The sequence below is a fragment of the Camelus ferus genome, chromosome 8 (genome assembly GCF_009834535.1).
Source record: "Camelus ferus isolate YT-003-E chromosome 8, BCGSAC_Cfer_1.0, whole genome shotgun sequence".
Taxonomy (NCBI): Eukaryota; Metazoa; Chordata; class Mammalia; order Artiodactyla; family Camelidae; genus Camelus; species Camelus ferus.
In genome coordinates this window covers 2,780,025-2,807,757 of record NC_045703.1, presented here as the reverse complement: position 1 = coordinate 2,807,757, position 27,733 = coordinate 2,780,025, and the positions used below count along the sequence as shown (strand labels likewise).

General features: G+C 38.1%; 1 long non-coding RNA gene across 2 annotated transcripts in view; it reads left to right on the top strand.

The window, feature by feature from the left end:
• The window catches only part of LOC106730361, an 857,488-nt gene that overhangs the window by 756,238 nt on the left and 73,517 nt on the right, over positions 1-27,733 (top strand). For both annotated transcript variants that reach the window (XR_004321732.1, XR_004321733.1), the window contains one exon: positions 1,487-1,590. This is a non-coding gene — a long non-coding RNA (uncharacterized LOC106730361). The remainder of the gene's footprint in view (positions 1-1,486; positions 1,591-27,733) is intronic.

Below are 27,733 nucleotides of genomic sequence, written 5' to 3'. Positions count from 1 at the left end.
TAAGCCTTTGGTGAGTCACCTGCAACATCCACAGTGACCCTAGGTCTCTGGGACCCCAATGTCCTCCAGAGCTGCCCCTCTGTGACATTTCTCATGTCCTTGCTGTGACTAGCAGTGTAACTACATTTTTTTGCTTTAAAGGCATATTCTGATTTGTTTATTTATCATTGATATATGCTTATTTCTTTAAAAAAAAAATACAGAGGAGTGGGGAATGCCAGGTATCTCACCAGAAGGTTAAAATAAGGTCTGTGTCATGGAAGAAAAGAGAGAGTTATAACCCAAAAGCTCAGACTAAGGATAATTACTAGATTTGAATATAAAATTTACCACTGATTTAAAAGGGTTGATTCATTCTTAAATGTGATCATTGTCTTTGAGCCAAAAATTACTTCAGTGAGAATAGATCTTCAGTTTTATGAGGGAAATAAATGAGAAAATATAAGTTAACTTGCAAAGAAAATAGTTTTATGATGCACATTTCAGGAACATACATATTCTGTAAAGTGAGGCAGATCTATATTAATTATTAAAGGTCCTTCCTTCTTTAAAACATTCATATTTGTGAATATTCTGTTATTCAAAATGTAAAACAAAAATCATTAAAAACAACTCTTCACTGGGTATCTTGATCCAAGCATATCTATTATCTTAGATGTCTTTGATACACACTTAGGATATAAGGCAATATCTATTCCACAACAATTAATTTGGATGCACAACAGACATCATTATACAGGAGGTACAAAATCACATTTGGATTACACATTACAGTAGTGATTTAGCTCAGAGTCTTCATGTAAAATCCCACGGCCTAACATGTAATAACTTTATGTACTTTATTTCCTGCTCCCTGTTCTGTGCTCACTGCAGAATAACACAGTGGGAGCTATATTCTTCTGCTTCTTTGCCTTTTCAAAAGTAACAACAAAAATCTTTTTATTTTTGGCATTTACAGAACTAATTTGACTATGTTGACTCCTTTTTCTTAATGAAATGGAAAAGAGATGTGTGTTACATACACACACACACACACACACACACAAAGTTTTATTAATGTTTCATAAAATGGTTGCTGCAATCAAAGGAACTGCTCTGAAAATTAAATTACTGGGCTGACTCTGAAAATCAGCATAATATGCTCTGTTTAATTCAGTCATGCTAAGATGTTAGATTCTCCTTCATTCTCTCAGCTTTCTCTCTCCTTCACCTGGGGGCATCTGCTGATGAGTCTCTTCTAGAGGTTGTTTAATGACTATTTTACAGGAACTGTCAGCTTTCTAAAGCCCAGTGGCATTGGGCGTCACTGTATTACCAGCCTTTTTACACAATTTGCCTGACTGTAAATCGGAGGTTTAAAAGTACAAGAAAAGCTCCTATTTGATTTAATGACTGGCTGATGGAGGTCGATTAATCTTTCTATGCTCAGATGTTTTACTCACAAAGGTCACCTATTGTTTGTTTATACTCACTTTTCTGATTTTAGAAACACAAGAAATAAGAAGACCATTTTGAGAAGAGCAGATAGTTGCCTTAAGAAAATCCCTGTCATATGCACTCCGGGATTTGGACTCAAATCCTAATTATACAGTAAGTGAAATGAACACAGCCTTTACGTTAACCTCATGTAAAGCTGCAAAACCATGATACCTGCTCAATTTGGTTAAAGAAATTGAAGATGGTGGGTTTTTTTGTTTTGTTTTGTTTTTTGTGGTTTTTTGGCAGGAGAGGTTATTTTTGACATTTGACAAAATAGATCTTTTTGGTTGTCTCAAGAAAAATAATATTTTCTTCCCCACTCCTCATTCTTTTTCTAAAAACCAAGTAAGACTCTTTTTAGCAGTATCATCTTGTTTTACTTCTATTGAACTTTAGGGGCTCTATTTAATTAATTTTTTAATTGAAAATTTATCCTTTTTTCAAATTAGATTAATTCACTGTAATCTCAAAATACAATACAAATTCTTGCTTCTTTTGAATTTTAACAGCACTAGACCATCCATCAAATTATTTTTGTCAGTATTAATTTTTGATCAAGAGATAATTCCTTTGAACAAAGAGTACACCCATGAATCAAAGCCAGTCAACAAAGAGCATGGCCTAAGATCACCAAAAGTAGCACACAGAAGATGATACTGAGGAAATATTCGACAAGATCTATTTTTTTTATTGAAGTACCATCAATTACAGTGTGTCAATTTCTTGTGTACAGCACAATGTCCAAGGCATACATACACAAACATATATTTGTTTTCATATTTTTTCATTAAAGGTATTGGACATAGTTCCCTGTGCTATACAGCAGAAACTAATTTTTTAAATCTATTTTTATATATAGTGGCTTATATTTGTAAGTCTCAGACTCCCAAATTTATCCCTTCCCACCCCTTTTCCCTAGTAACCATAAAATTGTTTACTATGTAGATCTATTTTTATATGTAGCAGAGTTACTCTTCAACCAAGTGAAATATTGCCTGAGCACTGGTTCCTCCAAACAAAAGGAATGGAACAATGATTCTGGCAGTCTTTTCCTGAATGAAGGTTTCCTATTATTAGGGACTGCATGAGAATAAGCCCCAAGAGCAGGCAGGGCATACATAGTGACCAAAGATGGTGTAAGTGCCCCCACTCCTTTCAAGGGTGAGACTAATATAAACAGTGAAAAAAATAGAATTTCTGTTATTACCGAGCAACTCAGGATGTCAAAAAACCACATAAGTAAACTTAACACTTTTCATTTTCTGTTTGAAACTCAAGTCCACGTCCTACTACCAAATGGTCGTAGAGCCACCGTATGTAGTAAAAAGATGAGTGAGCTTTTCTTAACATACTCTTTGACAGTTGTTTCTATGGGCAAATGTACGAGGGGAAGGGAGAACTGATAGCACTGGCAGAGCATAATGTAGCTGCTTGGACAGATGCAGAAGCTCAGTCGCCTCTCCCTGGGAAGTTCCAGGACTTCTTTCACTGCACAGCTCCTTCCTCGGGCTTTTGCTGCCCTGAATTGTATGCATTTGTTCACTTGGTGATCTTTCTCTGGAGTTTTGTCCTCACATGGGTAGGGCCTGTTTTATGTTTATCTTGATAAATCTCAAGCATCCCAATTCCTAGGACAGTGTTGGCATGGGATAAGCATTCAATAAGCATTGCTTAAGTTAAGAACCAAGTTATAGTGTTTTTTGTGCTCACTAGAGAACTTACTGAAGTCTTCTAAATGTTCCATTCCTCATTGGAATTCAGACTGCCTCCTACTGCGAGCATGAAGAAGTGACACTGGACATAGAAATGGAGGTTCAAGTCTCAGCTCTGCCCGTTTGTGACTACCAAGCAAGGCACTTTAACCTGAGATTCTTCAATTTCTTATCTGTAAAACTCAGGCTTGGGTATCTCACTGAGATCCTTGACAGCCTCGATAACTTTGATTCTTACATCCCTGCTCTTCTCAAATGTAGCCAGCCGTCCTCTCCCAGGCTACTTGCAACTCTAAATTCTAACAGCTAACACATACTAAGCATTTACTTGTGACATAAATATTATCTCCTCTAATTCTCACAACAGTCCTATAAAGTAAGTTTTTATGGATAGTGAAATTAGGGCTCAGAAAGACTAAATACTTGTCCGAGGGACTGTATTAGCCACAAGTGGCATTGATAATATTCGAGCCTCAGTCTCTCAGATGGCTTTCCTACTCTTTCCACTGTGCTGCCTAATTCTATTTGTGGCTCGTGCCTTCCTGGACTTCTAAAAGGATAGTATGGTAATATTTTAAGCAGTATTCCTGAAGGAAACAGCAGGGCCCTATGTGCGAAGACCGATTATTATGAGTCAAGCACTCTGAGCTATATTGTTATCCGAGGTGATGAGGTTCCTATGATCCCCCATATCTTTTCTCATCCTCTGGTGGCCAGTGTCATGCATGTTTAAGACAGCTGGCCAGTGGACTCGGTAGCCATAAAATAGAGCTCAGCAAGCTGCTCACACAAGGACTGAACTTGTGACCTCCGCATCATTTTCATCACACCCCAAGCAACTGAATTAAACAGCCGAAGACAAGTCTAACAAATACCGTGTGAAATGAAACACAGCCCAGAGATGTGGACATATTTATCATTTGGTCCATTTATATCTCAGTTCATATCAATAGTTTAGTTTGGATTAAACTTTGTAAAACAGTGCACTAGGAACTGCAGAGTTAATGCATAGTCTGGACCTCTAGGGCTTAACGTGTACGGAGAGACAAGGGGAAACAAGTGTGTGGATGGCCACAGGTCCTCAGAGAGGACAGGTCAAGTGCCATGGAGGTACAGAGCCAGAAGAACTCTCACCCAGGTATGAGGTAACAGAAAGAGCTCTGTGTGGTGACCTTGCCAACCTCTCACTCTTTCCTAGTGCCTTTCTTTATCTACAGAATCCTTTAAGATCAGGTATAGCCCCTGGTTACCACATCAGAAGGATATTTTAGCTGCTCCTTGGTTCTCCTAACTTCTTGAATCAACAGTCCTTGCAGTGGCTCCGCCTTGACCTTAATCCTCTCTGTATTGTCATCTTGTTTTTATTTAATCTCAACAAATCCAAGTGATTCCCAGTTCTTTCTTTCACGTTCCCATTTACTGGTTCCTTTGTCCTACGGGGACTAACTGGGCCTTGCCTTTGATTTGGCTTTTACCCACTAACTCTTTTAGTTCACTTCCCCTGCATTATACTGACAGTCCTATGACAGTTACTGTCTGGGTTCCCTGAAGCCTTTGCACCACACTGTTCTCTCCAGCTTCCAGAGAGCCCAGAGATTTCCATTTTAATCCTTTTGGGATACTATTGAACTGTTTGCCTTGGAACAAGGGTTCCAGAATCCATAGTGTATTTTGAAGAGATGAACTTAAAATTTTATTTTAAATGGAGTTAACCCAGGAACCATGAGCTAAGGATCGAAACCCAAAGTCAGCTTGACCAGCCAGCAGAGACTTACAGATGGCCTTGTAAGGAACTAACTGAGGGAAAAGAGTGTCAGAGAACGGCTTCCTCTTCTTCCGTGCAATGGACTGAATGTTTGTGTCTCCCCAAAGTTCAGTCAAAGCCCTGACCCCCAATGTCAGGGAGATGAAAGTGGACCTTTGGGGGGTAATTAGGTCGTGAGGGCAGAGCACTCATAAGCGGGATTGGACTCTCATAAAAGGAACACCGAAGAGCTCCTTGTCCTTTTTCCATCATATGAGGATACACGGAGGAGGAGGAAGTCTGCAGCCCAGAAGAGGGCTCTCACCAGAATCCAACCACACTGGCACCCTGGACTCAGACTTCCAGCCTCCAGAACTGTAAGCAACCAACTTCTGTTGTCTATAAGCCGCCCATGCTATGGTACTTTGTTATAGCTGCCTGAGTGGACTAAGACACTCATGAATCTTCCACCTCTCCTTCTCTACTGGCATTTTCTTCAGAGTTCCCTCAAACTCTGAGGTTCTGCAAGACGTAGTGTTAATCAAGCTTGTCAACCAAGCTGAGCATATGGGAGAATGTGATGGTTTGTTTTACTGCTTCTGTGGTCTACAAATCTGTGGTTTCCTTCTGGGAATTCAGTCCATAAAATGAGAGTTTTAAATGACCAAAGGAAATTTTTTTAATTAATAGGGTTTAGGGGAAAACAAATAGATTGTCCTCTATTATTGTTCAGGAAATAGTAATTAATGCAATATCCTTTCTGTCAATGCCAGCTTTTAAGTTAGTATCCTCAGCAAGCTATATATAATATTTAAAATTAACTTCAACTTCATTATTACTATGTGTGTCCAAATTCTTAACTTACAGTAATCTCAATCTTTCATTATAGACAAATTCAATGTTCTATCTTAATATATGTTAAACTGGGGTCCAATTTAGGCAGGTCATGCCCCTGAGTATGCTTAAATGTTTCCTTTCTAAGATTTCTATGAAATAACACTGACTGAAAACAAAAAATCTATAACAGTTTATAAAGGATGAATTTCCCACCAGTAATTACATATCAAACACAATATAATTGAACCCCAGTGTGCTAGAAGAATATTCTCTATTACTTTGGCAATAGAATTTGGGGACCTTCTGAAGTTCCTCTTCACCATTTCCCCATAAAGTTTCAATGAGTATAACAGATTGTCTCTTTAGATCTGTGATGATGACTGGAACAGGAAATTCAAACAGCAAAAGAGGTCTCTCCTTAGGCTTACTGCCAGATTTTGAAAACCACTATAACAAGTCATTTCTGCCAAGTAAGTGCAATCTGAATGCTGGCTAAAACATTTTAAAAAAATGGAAAGAAACCCATGCTGACTAATAGGCGCTAATGTGTGAATAATAATTAGTGCAATTAAGTGACTGGCGCTGTGCGGGTGAAATTTTCAGAATACAAAACATTAATGTCGGGGTTTACATACACATAAACAAAGCTTTAAAATGGGCTAATGTGGGCTGGGATATATGGGAAATGGTTATGGGTCAGTGTAACAACTGTGCCGTTCTCATTGCAGGTGTGTTAATCTTAGATATAGAAATTCTATGAATGTAAATGATTGTTATGGCCTTACAAAATCCTCAAAGATTATGTCTCTACCTACATCTAGAGCTATCACCCTATATGTGGAAAACAGGTTTTGAAGTTTGATAAAGGGTGTAGAAACACTAAATTAATGTGTATGAAGTTAAAAATTTTCCATATAGCTGAAGCCACACTGCTTAGATGACCACTCAGATAGCTATTTACCCCTCCCTGCCTCCTGGCCACCCTCCTTCTATACATCTGTGCTTGCATTTTTAAATCCATCTATATGTCTCCTATTTCTCTCTCTCTCACTCTTTCTCCACCTATAATTTATCTGAATATATAGGACCAGTTTTTCAGTAAATAGTAGAGAATTATAGCTGAGAATCACCATGGGCTTAGTTCATCTAACATGGAGAATAAATTATTATTCTCTCTTAGAAATACTGCTGTGTCAAGGTCAGGGTTGAGGTCATTTACAAGGCAATGTAGAGGACAGCATATAATTTACTAGCCAGAATGACTCCCAGCTGTTGGTGTGTTGGGGGGATGGGGATCTTTCTATCAGAAATCTATACTCATTTAGCTTTCATAAACAAATGCTTTTAAGAGTATAAAAAATATTCTGTGTTGTGAGCTTAATTAAGAAGCATCAAATTACCCACTTCTTTTGTTCACCTTTGGAAAATATATTTAGTAGCTGATGATTAGCGACCTGTGTGTTTATTCAACAGAAATAAGGAAAACTAAATCAACATGTTCTAATGTGCTGTCCTTTGCAAATGAAGATAACTCTATTGATTTGCAATCAACGGGCATACATTTATTTCTTCTCTCTTTTGCGGGGGTTAAAGTATTGATGACGAGTGGACTATCATCCCCAGTTTCTCACCTTGTCTAATTTGTGACTAACAGCTTTAGTCTAAGAAACAGCTGCTTGAAATAAAGCAAATAGCTCTTGATTGTGAAACCGAGTTTTGTTGTTGTTGTTGTTGTTGTTGTTGTTGTTGTTCCCTGTACAAATTGATCTGGAGTTTTAAAATAGTTCAGATACTCATAGGTTTCAGTGTTTCAGAACGTCTTTATTTGATGGTCTCATTCGCCACTACTACTTGTTATATATTCTCTCTACATGCTCCGTACGGCTAGGCCTCTGAAATAAAGAGCACAAAAAAAGGAGCCATCAGGGAAGAGTCTAAAAAATATTAAAGTCAGATACCCTAGAGGTGAGATTGATCTGGCTCTGCAAATGTCGTAAGTAAGATCACAGTCTGAACTCCGTAAACTCAACTCGAGATTTAAGCCTGTCTTCATCATTTCGCTGAAATTTCAAGATATTATGAAGAGTCCCCTTGTTTGACAGATCCTGTTTTCTGCTCTCTATCCTGTGTCTTTCCCTCTCTTCCTAGGTAGAGACATTCTTTCAATAAACATGACTGTAAGCAAGAGGAATTTAAAGACAAACTAAACGGGGCCCTAGATTCTCTAGTGGGAAGTACTGACAACTAGGTAATTGTCTAATGTGTATGTAAAGAGCCACAAGTACGCATAGGCAAGACAGTCAGTCCGCGCTGCAGGTAGAAGGTAAGCAGGAATTCAGAGGAGGGAGTGCTAGGAAAAGCTTCTTAGGAACTATTTCTGTGACACCTGAATTTCAGAGCGCTCCTTGTTTACTGACATTGCTCCTACACTCTGCAAACATGCTCAGGTTTTCCCCTCACTTAAAAAAAAAGGGAGGGAAAGCTCATCAGCCCAGTGTTTCTTTTTAACAAGTACCCAGCTTTTCTCACTCCCTCACTCAGCCAGCTTTCCTCTCTGTGTGGTTTACATGGCCTCTGCTTTTAATCTCCCCGTTTAACTCAGACTTTTCTATCTTTGATTGTCACTTTTGAATCCTTTTTCTTTTTAGGAACTGTTTATTCGCAGGAATTCGTTCCATGGCATAGCTCATTCCAGTTTCTCCTCTTACCTTTCTCACAGTTCCAAATCCTTTCCTCTGCTCCCATTTTAAAAACCACAGTTCTTGGGCCCCCACTGTGATCGATTGCTTTACACATCATCCGTAGTGATGTGGGGGGGGGGGGCAGTGAGGGCAGGGGAGGGGTGTCTCATTCATGCTCTTGGTTTTAACTGCAATTCATATACTTACATCTTCCAAACACAAGTCTCTAGCCCTACGGTCTTCTCTGAGTTTCAGAATTGAATACAAATATTAGGAGAAATCTCTACGTGGCTGTGGCAGAGATAGTTCCACATTTTCAACATGTGATTCAAAACTTCTTTCATCAGCTCCTCCTCAGTCTACCCCATTCATGTCAAAACATACTGCTCCTTATGACGTTTCCAACTCAGAGCCCTAAGGGTCATAAAATTCACTTCTTCCTTCCTCTCTTCTTGACTTCCTTTCCTTCCTTTCCTTACAGACCCTCACCAAGTCCTTCTAAATTTACCTTCTAAACATTTCTCAACTCTTCCTTCTTGGAGCAATTAGTACCTTTGAACTTCCTGAGGCTTCTCCTCTTTCACAGTAGGTAGGGGTCAAAGGCATATTTAACATAAACCTAATAAAGCTTAAGCTTCTAGTCCTTGCTCTTCCAAGGCCCTGAGAGGATCTGACAGTGGGCTCCATCAGTAGTATATTTTTGCAGATTTCCTATGTAAGATATTTTGACCACTATCAGTTTGATTCACTGTCTCTTTCCCCACCGCCTCCATCTCCAGAGTGCTTTTCTTTAAGTTGGATTGCACTGAAACGACTATCAGCATTTTTAAGCTCTGGCTAAGAGGAGGGTGAGCTGGAAATACCTTAGTTTTGATTTTACTGGATAGATTTACATGGTTAGCAATCACTTGTGTGAGGAGTTAAATTACTGCTAACCATCCAGGACTAGGAATGGCTTCTGGGAACATTCTTCATCCCCACTGTGCCAACTGACCCAGAGTGGTCAAACAGAGCAGCTGATCTGGAGTTCCGGTCATGATGTGACCAAGTCCTGTGGCTCCGGAAGCAGAAGGACTTGCTTACAATAGAGGACAAACTAGATTGGAGATGCACAGGCACAGAATCTACTCTGTGGAAACCTCTTCCAGTCATCAAAACTGTGAAAGTATTAGTGGAAGGCACATGTCTCACTGATCCCTAGTCAAAATGGAAATTATATCATATCAGGAACATGCTCAAAAATGCAGCAAATATAATTATAAGCCCAACATGCATTTTTGTTTTTCTTGTTCTTTTGATGGGAATAACATAAAATGGAATTTATCAAATTCCTGTATTTTTAGGGTAAAATCTTACAGTCGTGCTATGTGGAGAACCTCATGTCAAGGGCGTCCCAGCATACTGAATCACTTCTTAATCTACTTGACTCATTTTGTTTTGAAAAAAGCCTGTCAGTTCCAAAGGAAATGCATGCAAATTTACCACCAGTAATTCTCAACAGCCTGAGATGGCCTGAGAGAGTATGTTAATTAATAAGTCAGTATATGTAGTATAAAAATAATAGAACAGCATGTTTAAGTCATTCAGTCATTCAAGTTGTTCTTATATGTAAATTACAATCCCTTTTCCTAAAGAGGACCCCCAACCTTGCTAGAGTTAAGTGTCCCCATTTTAGTGATATGTAAACTAAAACACAGGCAGTTTATACAACTTCTCCAATAATGGTCAGAGTAGGGATTCAAGTCCAATTCTTTTAAACCTAAAATCCTAATTATTTTTATTCTGCCAAGATACTTCCATATATAATTACTAGTATTTTTTTTTAATTTATAAAACATAGTTTCTCCACCCAAGACCAAAGGTTAACACCACTTCCTGACCAAATGATGCCATACTACAAGAAAAAAGCTTTGGTAATTTTTTTCATTACTCTCACTTAAAATGCTTTCTGTAAATTAAAATTAGTTGTAGATATCATTAGTACCTACTGATGTACACCATATGGTTTCTTAAGACTTTGCTAATGCAAATTTCAAGGATTATACTACTTAAATTGTAGCAAATTTTATTAAGTGCACTAATGGAAATCATATTTTTAAACTTGTTTGTAAATCCTCAAAATTATCAATGTGTGAAGGCAATCTGTTCTTCACACTTTATCCTTGAAAGTTGATATTAGCCCTTTCAAAGCAGCTAAAAGGACTGAGGTAATAATAAATGAGAAAATGAATCCCTGAATAATAATTAAAATGGCACCCAACTGAAAGATCATGACAAAACATGCCATGACAGGTAGTGGAAATTAAAAACCAAAATTAATCAAAATATGAAATAAGCACCAATAATTAAAGCCCCTCACAAAAATTAAAGATAGTGACTCCTTTAATGATGAAAGAAGCCTTAAAGGTATGAATATATGATACATTATAATACAACCTGCTACTTGGCGGCAGCCAATTCACAAATATTCATGTAGGAGGAACAGATAAAATGCTTCTTACATCTTGAAAGCTGAATCTAAATAAAAGCAAACTAATAAGCAAATCTGATGACAGTTTTCTCTTCAGCATTATGTAAATTGAAAATTTTAATTTTATTTATTATATAGACTACAGAAAATTATTTGGGGGGAAAATCAAGATATGATTTTACCTTAGCATTAAATAGAAAAACCTTTGAAGTGGGAAGTGTACAAAGGCAGTAAAATGGTTCAGTAGTTTGACCTTTACAGGTTTTTTTCGCCTTTAGAACTATTTCATGAAAATATTTAAGAGTAGAATTTGAAAACGTGAAGTTGATAATTTATCTTTAAACAAAATGAATATTAACTGTATATAGAGTAAAAATAGGTACCATTTTGAGTTGGAGGACGATAATGATAAAATTATCTGACAACCAAAACCATAAGAATAAGGAAATATGAAATAAAACTCAATTGAAGGAAAAATTAACCTGAAAGGGAATGTGGCTTTTAAAAATAAATAAAATTCATTTTAAACCATGACTTTATTTCAATGTTGTACTTTATTGGTAAGAAAGAAAAAAGTAAATAAATCCATGGACATATTTTGAATTTTCTGTTAACTTCATGAATGTATTTCCGAATCTTCAGGTTATTCTAAAGATCAGAATGAGTCTATGACCAGTTTAATATATGAGATCACTTAGGAAGCATAACTTCTTCAAAAGATGGAGAATATTCCCCAGCATCAAATGAAGCTTAAATAAAAGTCAAAAATTCTTGGAAGAAGTCACAATTAGCAGCAGCAGTCACTCTGTGGAGCCCTTGATGCTATGTGCATATATATGAAATTAGCAATGGTTTGCATAACAGTAATTGTTAAAATGCATTTTCATCAACTCTAATCTCAAGTATAAAAATTTCTGCCTCCTATAAGGCTCAGATTCTTTCTTGAAGATCTTAATCTCCACATTCTCAAGAATCTCAGTCCTGTGAGTGCTTGTCTCAGCTCCTCTGTCACCAAAGTTCCAAATAAATGTGTCACATCTCCAGGCAGGAATGAATGTTACAGGAAAAATTATTTTAGGCAGAAGTTGATTTTTCCAGGCTCTGGAAGGAACAGCATCAGATATTCCATTGAGAAGGCTGAAAGCAGACATAATAGTAAAAAAAAAAAAAAAAAAAAGTACAGGTAACAGAAATGGAAGAATTTGTCCTTCTTCATTTAGAAATTACTTTAAAAAGAGAATAAAATAGAAGATAAAAAGGAAGAAAGCCTTGTTCTTTACAGCATGATGTTTGCTGTTAGTGTTGGATTACCAGTGATTGTTCTGAAGCTGAGAAAGAACGGAAAGTTAAATGATAGGTGCATTACCTCGCATGGAAGTCAGGAATAAAGGCTGGCAGGAAGAGGCAAGAGAAGCAGGAAGGTAATTACACTGAAACTGAATCAGGTGCCTCTCCGGGCATTGTAGTATTTCTTGTTTTTACTTGTTAAAGGCACATGGACCTACAGATCTCAAAAAGCTGGATTGGAATGAGTAAAATGAAGAAAATTTAGACTCTGGCTACAGTTGTCACAAAGACAAAAGTCCTGGAAAAAACATAAAGTTTATCAGATGCCCCATTTCTTCCACGAATCTCACCTAACCATTTTAAGTGAAGAACTTAACTTTGCATACATTACATGAACAATAAATTATATGGTCTCCTTTGTTCCCCTTAACTTACTCAGAGGTCCCAGGGTATTTTTTTTTTTAATCAAGAAGTTTTTTCCTAAGGGGAAAAACTTTACAGATTATTTTAAAACAATTAGGTTACATTCCAGATTTGGTACCGATGACAGTCACTTAATATACACCCTCCCATATACACACGAAATCACTACATGTTCTCAACATTATTCTCACCCTCCTCCTCTTATACAGAATAAGTAACCCCAGCCATTTTGTACTCCCTTTGCCACCCATTTTCTAGCATTTCCATTATTTCCATTTTTCTCTTTTATGCTCTTGTCAGTTGATTAAAATGTAGAGTTCAAAAGTAGGCAAAATCATAGATTTTGAAGGCTTAACAATGTTGGCTTTAGGGAAGGTCATTCTGTGGAACAATAATCAGTACCTAGAGGCATTGCAGGTCATGGTTAGTTCTTAGGTCTTTTTAATCCGTGGTGCTCTTGCCAATCATGCCCAATTTTATATTTAAGTCATTGTGAGATTTCTTATATTTGGGTATTTAATGTCACTGACTACCGACAACATCTCCAATTATAATTTTGTTTTCCAGCTGTGTTCACTGTGATGTAGATAATAGATTTCTGTTCTAAGTTATAATAACCAAATAAATTCAGGTCTTTGGAACTCTCCTTGAAGGACATTTTGGTTTAGTAATGAATTATTGGTCATTATTTAACCTCTAGATATTTACAGCATGCTTTCAATATTTCGAAGTAATATAAGCAAAGAAAATATTTTTTAACGTGCAAGTGACTCTGCCTAAGGCTCATCAAATAATAAAGATACAGGTTTGTAATATATTGTTTTAAATTCCATATAATCTTTCTCCATGTGACAGAATCTGTTTCTTTTTTTACCAAAAAACATTATCAAATATTACAAAAGAATTTCTCAGTGCATGATTGCCAACATTATGGGATAGTTACAAATTCATCCAAATGAGCTCTGTTTATAATATATTATTTAGAATTCCATTAAGACCAGAAAGTAAGGTCTTAATTTTAGTGAATTCTAGAAAACTTAAATTGAATTTGTTGCCAGATTTACTGACACCTGAGTTCCCAGAATATTCTGGAAGCAAGTAGAACAAGATGCCTCTTAGAAACTTTAAAGAAAAAAAAAGAAAAGAGAACCTTTCGTGGGGAAAGAGTAGTTAGTGGGAAAGGAATAGCTGACTATTCACAAGTGCAACGAAGCGCCTCAAGTTGCAAAGCAAGATTACATAGAGCTGTCTAAGCCTGACTTCCTGTGGGATGTGCTCTTGAGTTTTCACAGTTTTTCTCATGAGTTGTGACAAGATGACAACAAAACTACTGCCTTAATTACAGGAAGATTGGAAGGTGTGTAACAGCCCCTCAAGATGACTGAAGAAATTTCACATGAAATACAAACCTCAAGACTAGCGTTTAAATATGCCAAGAGAAAAATTTTTAAGTTACGCAAAGACTATAATCTCGGTATCTTTATCCATTCTTTGATATGTGCTACTGTTTACATTTTGAACCAAAAGCCTCCTACCCTTTCTTTAGCAAATTATAAATATATTTTCTGAACATGAGTTGTTACTCTCATTAAAAATCTTCTTTCCCACAAAATTATTTAACATAAAGATCATGGATGCTATAAAGTGATGAATTTCCTTCTATTTGTTAGGCCGGATCTCACATGTGAGAAAAGTGCTCCCAAAACGAATTCCCAGCTCGTCATTGCCCTCGGTATTTGAAGATGACATTCCTGACCACGATTGCCCTCCCCATGTAAGAGTGGAGGAAGAAACCAATGTACAATGAATATCTCCCACGTGGAAAGATGGCCCTTTACTTTTGGATCCCTTAGGTTTGTGGACTGCGGCACACCAAACTGCACTGAGCCCTTACGGTCCCAAGCCTGCCAGGTGGTTGGACGTTGGGCGCCTAAGAAAACTTGGAGTATTTCTGTTTTCTTTCCCTTTGCCTGCCTTTGCTTCTCTCCGGTCCACTGTATAGCAGCAGCTTAGGAATCTGACTGTCATTCTCCTGAAATCTACAGCCCGGCAGGGCTGGGCTGTGCCGAGCGGCAGCGCCCCTCTGCTGGCAGACTGGCTCGGTTCCAGCCCTCATGTTGAATGATCCTGTGTCTCCCGTGGGTGGGCTGGCGAGCTCATGGGCAAAGCTCCAACGATGGCCTGTACGGCCAAGGAGCGCCACACAGGGACCATCTCTGTGCTCTGACCGCTGAATCACCAATTGTTCCTGGGGGTAAATGTGCGTCAGAAGAAAGTGGATCGTTAGTGTGGTCTATGTGTCTAAAAGGCAATGGATTTCATCTCTAACTTTCCATGTTACTAATAAGGCAGAATATGGTTTATTAATTGGTCCAAGAATAACCAAAATGACTACTGTATTGGTGGCTGATTTAGATGAAGGATAGGTGAAATTTAGCTCATGAAATTAATAATACAGTTTTATTAAGACATCATGTTTCTGGACCATGTTTTAAATATATTATTTGTTATATGATATAAGAGTTTGTATCTTAAAGATACTTATTTTACTAAGTAGATAAAATTTTGCTTCTCCCCAAAATAATATTAATTTTAATTTTTAGCTGAGAATATGTGATTAACAATGCTTCATTATTTTTGAAAATCTTGTTTAGTATTTTTAATACAGCAACTCTAAAGTGTGATTTTAAAGTGTTATCTTATTACTTTCATTTCATTGTGTAGATGCCACCTATGCCTATAGGAACCATACAAAATTTACACTCAGAGTGAGGTTCATTGTGCTTGTATGTACATGTTTCAAACTTTTCTGATAATATAAAAACATATTGGCCAATTTCTTGTTGTATATGTTTAGGTTGTTATGTTTATTATATCAGTGTGGCTGAAAAGAATGCCGTATAAGACCCCAAGTCTCAGACCCCAGAGAAGACCAACAAGTAGTGCGAGAGAGAGAGAGAGAGAGAGAGAGAGACAGAGACAGAGACAGAGAGAACAATGCCCCCCCCCACCGCGCACACCCACCCTTCCCTCAGGGTGCAGGGCAGTCATCTACTGTGCATACCAGACTCAGGAGCAGCAGCACTCTGTTAGGAGACTATTAATTAAACATTAGGATTTTCTAAGCACAAATAGCATGTTCAGAGAATTTTAGTGTTTTCTTCCCACACATTCCAATGCGGAGACTCTGTGCTTTAACACATCCTCTCTCTGATTTCTCTTACCTTGACTATTTCTGGTTTACTTGCTTTTTGTCTCTCTCACCTCCATTAGATTGTGGACTCTGAGGACAGGGTTCCTGATTACCTTATTTAGCACCTCATCCCTGCAGTAGGCAGTACTTAGCACAGAGCTGGTGTTTGATGGATATCCTTTGAGGGACTGAAGGAGTAGTTGAGTGAATTTGCAAAGGTAGTCATGAATGAGTTACCATGTGACTTCTCCCATTTCCCTTCCTCTCTCCTCTGCCTGACTCTGACTCTGACTCTGACTCTATTCTTTGGGCATCATCACCATTAACTTTTGCTGAGGTCTGTGGTTTCCTCTGGATTCTGCTGCAACTACTAACTACCTCAGCTCACCTAAGCGCTGCCAGCACCCTACTCCAACCCCCGGAGAATTAGTCCATTTAAAAGGCATTGTTTCTGCTGTATCTGCCTATCTCCCTTTGGGCCCCATACCTCTGATAAACTGGGGTCCTTAACACGGTTAAATTGTCCCATTTGCCACGCAAATGGGGGGTGAGCCATATCTAATAATACTAACTATACTAATAATAGCTAAAATGTCTGAGTATCCACAATGTACTAGACACGAGGTTGGTTTTTTTATTTCCATAGACCTCATCTAGTTCTTACAGCATTATACCCACTTCACATGAGGTTAAATGACTGGCCTACAGTCACGCTGCTAATAATCACCTAAGCAGAAATTCAGGCCCAGGTCTGTTAGGTTTCAGTGTCTGCATTCTCTTCACCACCACAGGAGCCAAGCACGGCTGAAGCAGCACTGCCTGCATCTCGGGGTTTGATAGACATTTTACTGATGGTTTCAGTTTCCCCACCCCTAGTGGTACCGCAAGGTTTTGTGGGTGATTCTACTGGAAATACTGCTCAGCTCGTCCCCCAGAACCAAGCTTATGTACTTCTCTCCTTGTTTAGGTGGTTCTTTCTCAGGACAGGTCTCCTTGCTCTCAAATCCCTGTAAGCCGACGTCATTAGTGAGACCTCCGCCGGGTGGAGCCTAGGTCTTTGTTCTCTCTCCTCCTAGAATCCAGGACATTATCTGCCATGTTGTATTGTAGGGACCCATCCAGCTTTTTCTGAATTTAGGCGATAATTGAATCAAATTGAATTGAAGGAGAAGTTGTGGACACACAAGTTAGCAAGACTAGGTAATGGAAGAGTACTGGTCAGAGAGAGCTCCCCCATATAAGTTCAACGCCATTTAACCATTATCTGGAGCAAGTCACTTAGCCTGTCTGATTCTCTGTTGTCATCTTTATAATGCAGGGACAACTCCTCTCTCCTGGGATAGTTGTGAAGATCAAATGCCAAAATCTCAGTGCTTTTTAGAGAATCTGTTAAGTCCAAAGTAGAGAAGAGAAGGGAGCTGTGTAATGCAAGAATGGGTGACAGAACTGCCATTGGGTGCTCATCTCCCCTGCTAATTGGTTCATTTTCCTTCACCATGAAGATTTTGATCCAACATCACCGCCAGTCTGTCCACCCATTCAGCTCCCCCAAACGACTTGTCTCTTCCCTGGCTTTCACACCAAAAAGATGGAGTGTTGATATTTCCACCTTCATACCTGTCTTAAATTGGTCTTCTGCTCTCTGGTCCCTCTGGCTTGGCTTTATTTCAGACCCCGTCATCTCCCTCCTGGTCAGTTACAACAGCCTCCTGGGCTTCCTGCATCGAGCTGGGCTTTCAAACCAGACCAAACCAAACAAAGCAAAACTCATCAACTTTCTCTCCTCCAGTATTACTAGTGTAGAGCATCTGCAGCTACTGGATTTTCTGGGGTGGTACTGATTCCAAACAGCATCTCCATATATCAGTAGAATGTTTTGGGAGAAAATGTTTTTATTTTCCAATTCTTTTATTGTCATAAGAAACAAATTCCTTTGGTGGGTCATGCACCACAGTTTTTCGTTCACAAGATACGGTCACCATATCCTCGAGTTGCCATGTGCCCAGGAAAAGGAAAAAGTCTCCTCCTCCCTCTTCTAGTTCAAAGTAAATTACCTCCAGCTCAGACCTCAGACGTCAGGCTAATACATACAGTAGGATAGCTGAGGAGCAGCAGTGCGCTTTCAGTGTGCTTATGTGGACCAGCCTTAAAACCGAACAGTGATTTATAACATTGATTCTACGGGAAAGGGCATGTGGGTCCCACATGACCATCTAACAAATGCATTTTGGTAACATAATCCATTCATAAGCTGGATGCTGCCTTTATTAGTAAGTCAAGAATTTGTATCCCTTACTTCAGCATTGCTAGAAAGGAAAGAATTGTGTACTAATTATTTAATTGATGAGCAGAAAAGGAAAACTTTATTTCAAGCAACACTTTCAAATCATTTCCTCTGACTCTGTTTCAGCTGTCTGCCTAATAAAATTCTGGAAATCTTTTTTTTTTTTTTCCCGTCTACATTTTCTTTTCCTTTCCTTCACCAACACTCAGTAAGATTTCATTCTAGGCCTGGGAATATTATTTGCTTTTCAGTGGACTCCGGCGGTAATACTCATTTCGAGGCTTTATTTTCTTGAGACACAGAGCAAACATGCAGTAAGTGATAGCTCTGTTCAAATGCTACCGTATGAAACAAGTGGCCAAGGCTCATGGCCCCCATATCATCATGGAGGGAAGGGATGATTTCAAAAACAGCGCAGGGCAATACGTTAAAGGAAAGGCTTTGTATCTCCTGAAAAACTTCCCCATAATTCCTCCAAAATATTTTAGAACAATTTATTTTGCTTTATGGTAATGTCTTCAAACTAAGAGCTCTTTCTCTTTGATTTTAATGAGAAAGGGAGGCTACTGTTGTACATGGCTAGGTACTGAGATTATTAAATTATATAGGATCTCTTTTGTTCTGTTGTTCGGTTTTCCTTTTGAAGGTTACATTAACGAATCAGATTTTGCTGAGAAATTACATGCAGTTTTCACCAAATGCTTCCCATGAGGAAAATGGTGATTTTCTTCACTACCGCAAATACTAAGCATAGTATGATTTTCTCTAGGTGAGTGAAACTAGAGAATTCTGTCTCTGAGAGCAGAAAGCAAACTGATTAAGTATAATCCCAATGGGAAAGCCAGATCCTTTACTTTTTAAATATTCCCAGCAAAAATCTAGAATCTCATAGGAAGTCACACCATGATCCATCATCATATCTCAGCTGTTTGCAAGTCCTCAGCAGGTCACCATAATTTACACTTGCTAACCATGTAAACACATATGAGACCCCTAATTACTCTGAATAACCTAGAATATTCTCCCCTTTTACATAATAAAAGGTAGGTTAGTAAAAAAGTATGTCCCTTTTATTAAATTGACTAAATGTATTTGTATATATGTTACTTTTCAATCTGTCATACAGCAATCTCAGATACAATCTGTTTTAATGGATTTATGTTTAAAACATGGTACCCATTCTCCTATTTTAATAAATATTCTTAGTGTTGAAAGTGCATGAAACATATCACCAGATTCCATGATAAGAATTTATTTAATATTACTGAGGGATCAATATAGCAGAGAGTTAAGACTTGAGCTCCAGGATGTAAGACTGCCTGGGTTCAAGTCCTCACTCTTCCACAGATGGGCTGTGGGACAATGAACAAGACACTGACCTCTTTATAAACCTCTGGGTTTTCATCTGTAAAATGAGAATGAAAACTGTCCCTGCTTTATAAGGTTGTTGGGGTGATTAATATACTTGGAAGAACTCAGCACCTTGCACTTGGGAATATACCTTGATATTATCTTAAAATAGGAACATGCATTTGGGGGTCTTTGGCATTGTATTTGATAGTTTTTCCAAAAATAAAACAAAATGTAGATATTAACATGTCTTTGAGTTACAATGGTTGAGGTGGCTGAAGAAGTTACAGTTTAGCTCTTGACTCTGAGATGACAGAGGAAATTCTACATTCTGCTTTTCATTTTTAACAACTCAATTTTTAATAAACAATTGATACTCAAAGTATACTAGCTTTTCTAACCTGAGGTTAATCTTTGCTAACTATATCCATAATTTTGTTTCTGCTGTTGAGAAGCAAATAAGAACTGGGATGGATACCAAAGGACAAACAGAAGGAAAAAAAAAATTCTTCCATCATATATTTCACCTATTCTGGCAAATTTAAACTGCTTAATAATGTTTATCCAGTGAAATTAGCTTAAGCCTTGAGTCATGCCTTAAATATGAGATGATAACTTTCATATTGTCATATTTCAAATTCATAGAAAATTGTGAAAATATACAGTTTTTCAAACTGTTGATTTTTATCTGTCTGCTCTTTGCAGGAACAAATAGTCTAGCAACCACTGCTGAGGTTGGCTGTCCTCAAGCTAACTCAGTGATGCAGTCTCACATTTCTGAGTTTAGCAATCTGGAGACATATGGGGAACGTGTGAGCTGGTCAGCAATCAGCAGAGCTTGATTCAGTTGCAGAATATCAATTAAGGGAGAGAATAGGCTAATGTTCCTTCCGCTAGAGAAATGGCTGGAATATTATGTCTCCCTTAGCCTACCCGGTGACAGCTGACTTGTGCCCATAAATTTTGGTACACAGACCTATGAGTTCACCTACTTCGATAAGCTTTATTTTCATTAATGTACCCAAGCTGTGACTTTGCCATAATTTTCCCCACGGGTGTTCGTATTTGGAGTGATCTAACATGCACACTGATATTGGCACACTCTGTAACACAATCTCAAAATCACCATACAGGATTCACAAAAAGCTGTGTGGCTGTGCTCTAAAGACGATCCTACTGTTAAGTGACTTTGAGTGCTGAGTGTGGTTGCCTCGCTCATGACAGGAAAAAACACCTACCTTCTCAAATGCCTGGAATTTGTGTAAAAGATAGAAAGAGATGGAAGAGAGAGAGAAAGAGAGTGCGCACACAGAGAGCTTATCCCTGTTTACATTTTCATCCTGTGTCTACTGGATTGATTCCCCTACTTCATGTCAGTTCACCAGGCTGACAGCAGTTCTAGCAGAGAGACACAGGGTAAAAGGGACTTTGATTCATCCCCTCCCCCTAAGTCCCTGCCTGTCATTGTCTGCTCCTGAGTAAGCAAAGTGAATATGGTCAGAGAGGTCTGGGGCTGCTGGAGCTGTGTTTTCCAATCTCTGGGGCAGCCACCTTCTCATCAACAAATCCATGCAAGTGTTCTGTGCATTATGCTGCTTTTCACTCACAAGTTTTGTTCTTCACTAGAGAAGCACTTAGCCCAAATAAGACAATTCGCCGAGGAACTGTGTGTGTGTATATGTTTCTGTGTGTGTGTGTGTGTCTGTGTGTACACAGACCCAGTGAAAGACTGAAAATTTAGAGAGTTTTTTTTTAAACCTTCATCCTTATTTTTAAAATGTTAATTTCTCCCACCCTTCTTAGTTCTTCCCAAAACTGTTCTGTGATGTGATCACAAATACTCATGTGCATAAATTCCCATTATCATAATAGGAGCACTGCAGTGAGGCTTCTTCTGAAAATAAATTACTCTGTAGAATATATTAGGAGGACTAAACCCAAACAAGCTAAATTGTGTGTTCTCCCATCCTGTAAGTTAAGCATTTGAAGATACAAAACCAATTGCATTTTTCATTTTACATGTATTTTGTTTTCTTGTTTATTTGCATCTTAGCTGGTTCATCTACTCTCTCTCTCTTTCTCTGAAGATAGAAGACATTTCAATTATTAAATTTCTGATTTTCTTTCAGTTGTCTTAATCATTCTGTTAGCTGCCCCTCTCTTTTCAACTCATTGTCATCCATGTCAATATCCATGGCTGACTTCAAACACATGAATATGTATGTTCTCAAAGGGAGGAGAGGCGCCCACCAGGGCAGTCCACAGGCAGGGAATGGGCTGAAAGTGCGGGCTCTTGTTCTGATATTGCCTAGCTTTGAGTTGGTCACCAACTTGGTTTTCTCTCTCCTCATTTCTGAAGTAGGGACAAGCAGACCAGCTCTCCTCCCAACTTCGCAAGGATGGTGTTAACACAGATTACATAATCTATAGAAAGAACTTTAAACTTTAGGGGAAGCATTATTAAATTCAAGGTGATTCAAATATATGATTCTCATTGTAGAGTTTCTGGTAAATATTTGCAAGCAAATTTTTAAAATTTTTAACTACTGGGGAAGTCATTACAATTGTCCTGTATTCAAAAGGTCTATCTAGGGTTTCAATGCCTGCATTGCATAGGGTTTTACCCTTAGGGATGAAGGCTGCTGAGAATATTAAAATCACCTTTAAAATGACCCAGAGGTGTCTCTTGTTCCCAACAGTAACCACCACTGTCACTGATTCAAGGGTAGACAGGGGGCTAATTAAGAATTAACTTGATGACATCTGGATTAATTTAAAAATATATAAAATCTTCTTTGATGTATTTTAAAAACTGAGCTCTGAGGGGTTTTCTTTAAAATTCAATGTGAGCTTGAGTTTGTGAGTCAAATGGATACATTAAAATATCTTTAAGTTAAGGTTGAAATTTGTTTAAGATTATGCTTGTCATGAAAGGCATAAACCAGCCCACCCGGTTTGTGACTCTATCAGACAAATGCTGTTCTTGATCTTATGCATTTTATCCTTCTACGGGGCCAGCTCTGCTCGGCTTTTCACTGATTTATAAGAGAGAGCCACACGGAGAGGGGTTGATATTTGGCCAAGCAATAGGTTCCTAAGAATTTTATTCCTCTTTTCAGATGCATGTGTTCCTTTTTGTATGTCTTCATTTCCACTTTTGTCTGTCAGGAATGGTAATTTTTTTTTAATCAGTTCCAGAATTTATGTTGCTTGTGCCATTTTTATGTCTTGGCTGGCTGGAAAGTGCCTGAATACTGGACTTTTCAACGACACACAGAAAGGAAAAAAAAGCAAACTCCCTCAAGCCAAGCGGAAAAGGATTTAAAACTCAGTGTGCATTCCCATTAGGGGCAAGAGAGCCTATTGCAGAAACAAAGAGCGAAGAGAAAATTCTATCCTTGGAAGCTTCACAACGACACAACCACAGCTTTTCATGTAATAGCTCAAATGTTCCCACTACAGCCATTAACAATGTAATGAAACAAATCACTTGCTGTCTGTCACAATTATGATCGATGGAATCCAACTGGTCTAACTTGGGAGAAAAAAAAATCACATCTCAAAGTGGATTCATTTTAGAAAATAGCAAAGTTTGGGGGTGGGGGGATGACACTTACTTCCCATAAACAGTATCGGCAGGCATTTGATCTATCGAAACCAACAGATTGCTGTCTTGATGTATCTTTCCCCTGCAATTTTCCCTTTTATTTTATTAGGCCTAGTGGAAGATTTCTGGCTGCTCATGTGAATGTGAGAACTGGTTTAGGACCACACAGTAAGTGATATTGAGATAAATATAGCAAAACTGGGTTAGGATTGCTTATTCTTTATTCTGCAGGTAACTACTCTTGCTTGTTTTGGTTCTCATTTTTCTGATCGGGTTTTTCTCATTTTTCCTAACACCTTCAGAGGTCTCCAGAAAATTTAATCAGGATTTAAGAGTGACTACACTGTTTAGGTAATAATAACAAAGACCTATATTGAGAGTAGATAATGCACTATATCGAACAAGATATGTGGCCAGTGGCTTTATGACACAGTTTGGGAGTCACTTCTGATTTAAGAGTTATGTCTATGAGTTTAAACAAGTTCTCCTCTTGAGAGGGAAAGAGATAATGCAAAGGGTGCTGAGTTTAAACTGATTCACAGGACAAGATGCAATCAGAATTATAGATACTGCTTACTAAATCTAGGTAAGCACGTGTGCTTGATCTGATTCCTTTCTGCATTCCTGTGGTCTGAATAGCTCATTTTTTAACCTCACTTTATAGACTGAGAAAAGGAAGTTTACAAAAGTTAAACTACTTTATCAAGAACAATGAGCTAGTAAACTGAACTGGAATTAGACTACAGGAATGTCTTCCTCAGAGTCCATGTTCTAAGACAAAAGTTCCTCAAGTTTGAGAACTCTTTCATACTTAAGAATATACATGCACATCAGTTAGGCACATAACATCAATTATAGTAGCAGTATTTATCAACACAACAAAGCTTAAAATTACTATCCTGTGTAGAGCAATGGACACCAATGTATTCATCAGAACAGCTCATGATGGCTGCAGAATTCCTATAGTCAGTATCTACTTATACAGTGATCAAGCAGATAATTCAGAATTGTATTTGTATTATTATTAAAATGAAGATATGAAAACATAAACTGAAAAAAATTTTTTAGTACAGTGCAAACTCTGAGAATATGATCTACAGTCCCAGCTGGAGACACTGTGCCCTCCATCACACTGACACCGAGGCAGCTCAGGACTGAATGCTAAGGCTGCATTTTGGGAAGTAAAAGATGAAAATGTGCTGATTCTTCTAAACAGAGGCATGCTCTTTTCCTAAGAGGTATACATTATGCAAAAACATTTCATCACTGACTCCTGAGTTAAAAAGCTGCCACCTCAACCTTGGGGAAAGCTGGTGTCCATCCAAAGGGATATGTGTGGCCACAAAAATCCAAGCCTGAAGGTACCTTCCCCTCTGTTTATTTCTCTTTTTGACAGCAGACATTCTGAGAAAGGCATGGATTTTAGAAGATGACTTGACTGGTACAGAAAGAACAAGAAGAGATAAAATAAATGCTTGAGATGCAGATGAATTTAAATTTCATTCACGAGCAGTGACAAGCTAGTGGATGCATGCGACAGGAGAGGGAAATGTGTCATAGAATGGGGTCAAAGAGATTATTTTGAAGTAGCACATTGGCTTGATTGTAAAAGTGAATGAAGCAAGGCATAGAGAGCTCTTAGAGGATAGGAAGTATGGCTTTCCTATGTTCTCTAAAACGGTGAGCACCTTGCCCAATGCAGGTCCTAATAAATATTAATAAAGGGGATAAAGAAAGTGGTTTCAAGGACCCAAATTAAGAAATGACTAAGCTCTGTATAATGATTTGGTGCTAGCACATTTTGGGTACTCCAAAAATAATGATTAAATAATAACCAGAAGGATATAGTTAATTAGCTTCCTCTCAAGAAAAATGATGGTTTAGAAGTATTTAAAGAAAGTTTTGTCCTGGAAAGGAAGAACTTAAAAGAATAATGGCTATTCCTTAGCAAAGCCAGGAGATCATTAATGCAACAAAGCTGAGGGTGGACACAAAGATTGAGATGAGATTCTATATCCCAACCTATAAGTGAGGAAAGTCCTGCCTTCAATTAAAAAAGAAAAAAGAAAAAAAAAGCCCATCCTATTGAGTAAACATTTAAGCAAGAAAAAGAAAAAAAAAAAAAAAGAATTATTTCTCCTTCAGAGACCAAACTGCTGAATAAAGGACTTTGTCATGCTTAATTTTATATGTTCACTTGACTAGACTAAGGAATGCCCAGATAGCTGGCAAAACATTATTTCTGGGTATGTCTGTGAAGATGTTTCCAGAAGAGATTAGCTTTTAAATCTGTAGACTGAGTAAGAAGGGTCACCCTCACCAATGCAGGTGAGCATGAGTCAATCTGTTGAGGGCCTGACTAGGAGGAAAAGGCAGACGAAGGGCAAATATGCTCTCTTAGCTTGAGCTGACCCCACCTTCTCCTGCCCTTGGACGTCAGGCCCCTGGTTCTTAGATTTTCAGACTTAGACCAGAATTTACAGCATCAGTCCCCTTGGTTCTCAGATCTCTGGACTCAGACTGAGTTATACCACTAGCTTCCCTGGGCCTCTGCCTTGCATACAGCAGATCGTGGGACTTCCTGACCTCCATAATCATTTGAAACAATTCTTATAATAAATCTCCTCTTACATATATCTGCATATATCCTATCAGTTCTGTTTCTCTGGAGAACCCTAACGCAGACTCCACCCTAACTCCTGTCCATTTCGCCGTTCTCCTATTGTTTCTCTAGCTCATTTTGTTTCCTAATTCAAGTCTAACTATAAAGACTAGAAAGGATTTACTAAGTTGAAGATAGAAGTGACAGATTGTACAGTAGCTTGAAAACGAAAGAGATACGCAGACATCAGAAACAAACAAACAGAAACATGTTTTCATGTTTAGTCCTCACAGGAGGACTAAAGAGTTACACAGCTCATTCTGAAAATGAAATATGGAAGTCAGGCCAATTATTTAAATCACTAATCCTCCAATAACTCAGTTCAGGTGGACATATATAGAATAAGAAAACAAAAGACAGAACAAAAACAAAACATGGTGGTTTATAGGCATGCTAGATTGCCAATGTCTTTCAAATTTTCTGAGCTCCCCAAAGCAACTGTCTGCTTTGTGCTCGAATTCTTATTTTTAGTCTACTTTTATTGTAATACATTTTGCACATAGCTTTGTTTGTATTTTAGTTGTGCCCATTATACAGTGAGCTTTTGGAGGGCACTAACCATATATCTTATTACTGTTAAGCCCATCTGGGAAAATAGTTGGCTCAATAATTGTTTGAATTAATTGAATCAAATTAAAATGATAGCATAGGTTTAAAATATTGACTATTCCCAGTTGGTTGCTCCATGTTACCCACAGGACTTAATTATGATTCTTGTGCAGCCTTGCTGCTCAGAGTGATCCACACAACCAGCACAATGGCACCGCCTAGAGCTTGTTAGACACAGAGACCCAGTTCTCAGGCCCCACCTCAGACTTCCTGAATCAGAATCTGCATTTTAACAAGACAGGTAATTCATCTGCACGTTTGAAGTCTGAGATGCATTGCTTCATCTATTTTAGGTCGGTTTTCATGCATCTATTTTTCAGTGAGCATTTATTGTGTAACTACTATGTGCAAAGAATGGTTCAGTATGGATAAAATGAAAAACAGTATGTACAGATCTTATAGAGCTTGCATTTCTAGCAGGAAAGACAAATGATAAAAACGCTTCTACAGTGAATTATTTAATTAGAATATAATGATCGCTCTGTTGGAGAAGTATAGGAGTTTTGAGAGGTCTGGGGACTGAGGGAATGTTTTCCCGAGAAATTGATGTTTGAACTAAGATCTTAAGAATGAACAAGAGTTAACTAGGGAAAAGCCCAACTGGATAGAAGAAGGGCTTCTAGGAGAGGAAACAGCAAATGTGAAGACTCTAGGACAGAAAGATGTGTGGCATTTTGGAGAAACTTAAAATAGCCAATGTGATTGTAGATCAGAGAGTGAGGCAGACAGTGGAAATAGATGAGACACAGCTGGGATACATCATTCAAGACCTTGAAGATAATGCGAAGATTTGATCTTGATCCTAAGAACATTGAAAAGCTATTGAAAAGTGTTAAGCAAGGTAATAATATATAAAAATGTATTTTTAAAAAACCCTCTGGCTACAGTATAGAAAATAGAAGAAACTCAAGGATGAATCCAAGGAGGCTGTAAGGTTATCTATTGGTCCCTAACAAACTACCTCCAAAACTTAGTGATTTAATGCAACTGTTTCATTGTTCATGGAGTTTGTGGGTCAGGACTTTGGGAAGGATTCAGCTGGGTAATTCTTGATTCTTGCAGTGTCAGTTTAGGCATCTGAGGCTGGAAGATCTGCCTCCAAAATCAAATGTCTGCTGCCTTAGTTTGTTTTCTTTCTTTCTTTCTTTTCCTTCCTTCCTCTCTCCCTCCTTTTTCTTTCTTTCTTTCTCTCTTTCTTTCTTTCTCTTTCCATTTCTCTCTTCTTCCTTTCCTCCCTCCCTCCAAGACATCTTATCCTCCAGTGCCTCTGAACGTGGATTGGGCTTCTAATAGCATGGTAGTCTCAGGTTCCAAGACTGAATGCTACAAAAGCAACAAGTAAAAGCTGCGAGTTTTTTAAGGATTGAATCTAGAAATTGGCACAGCATGAATTAA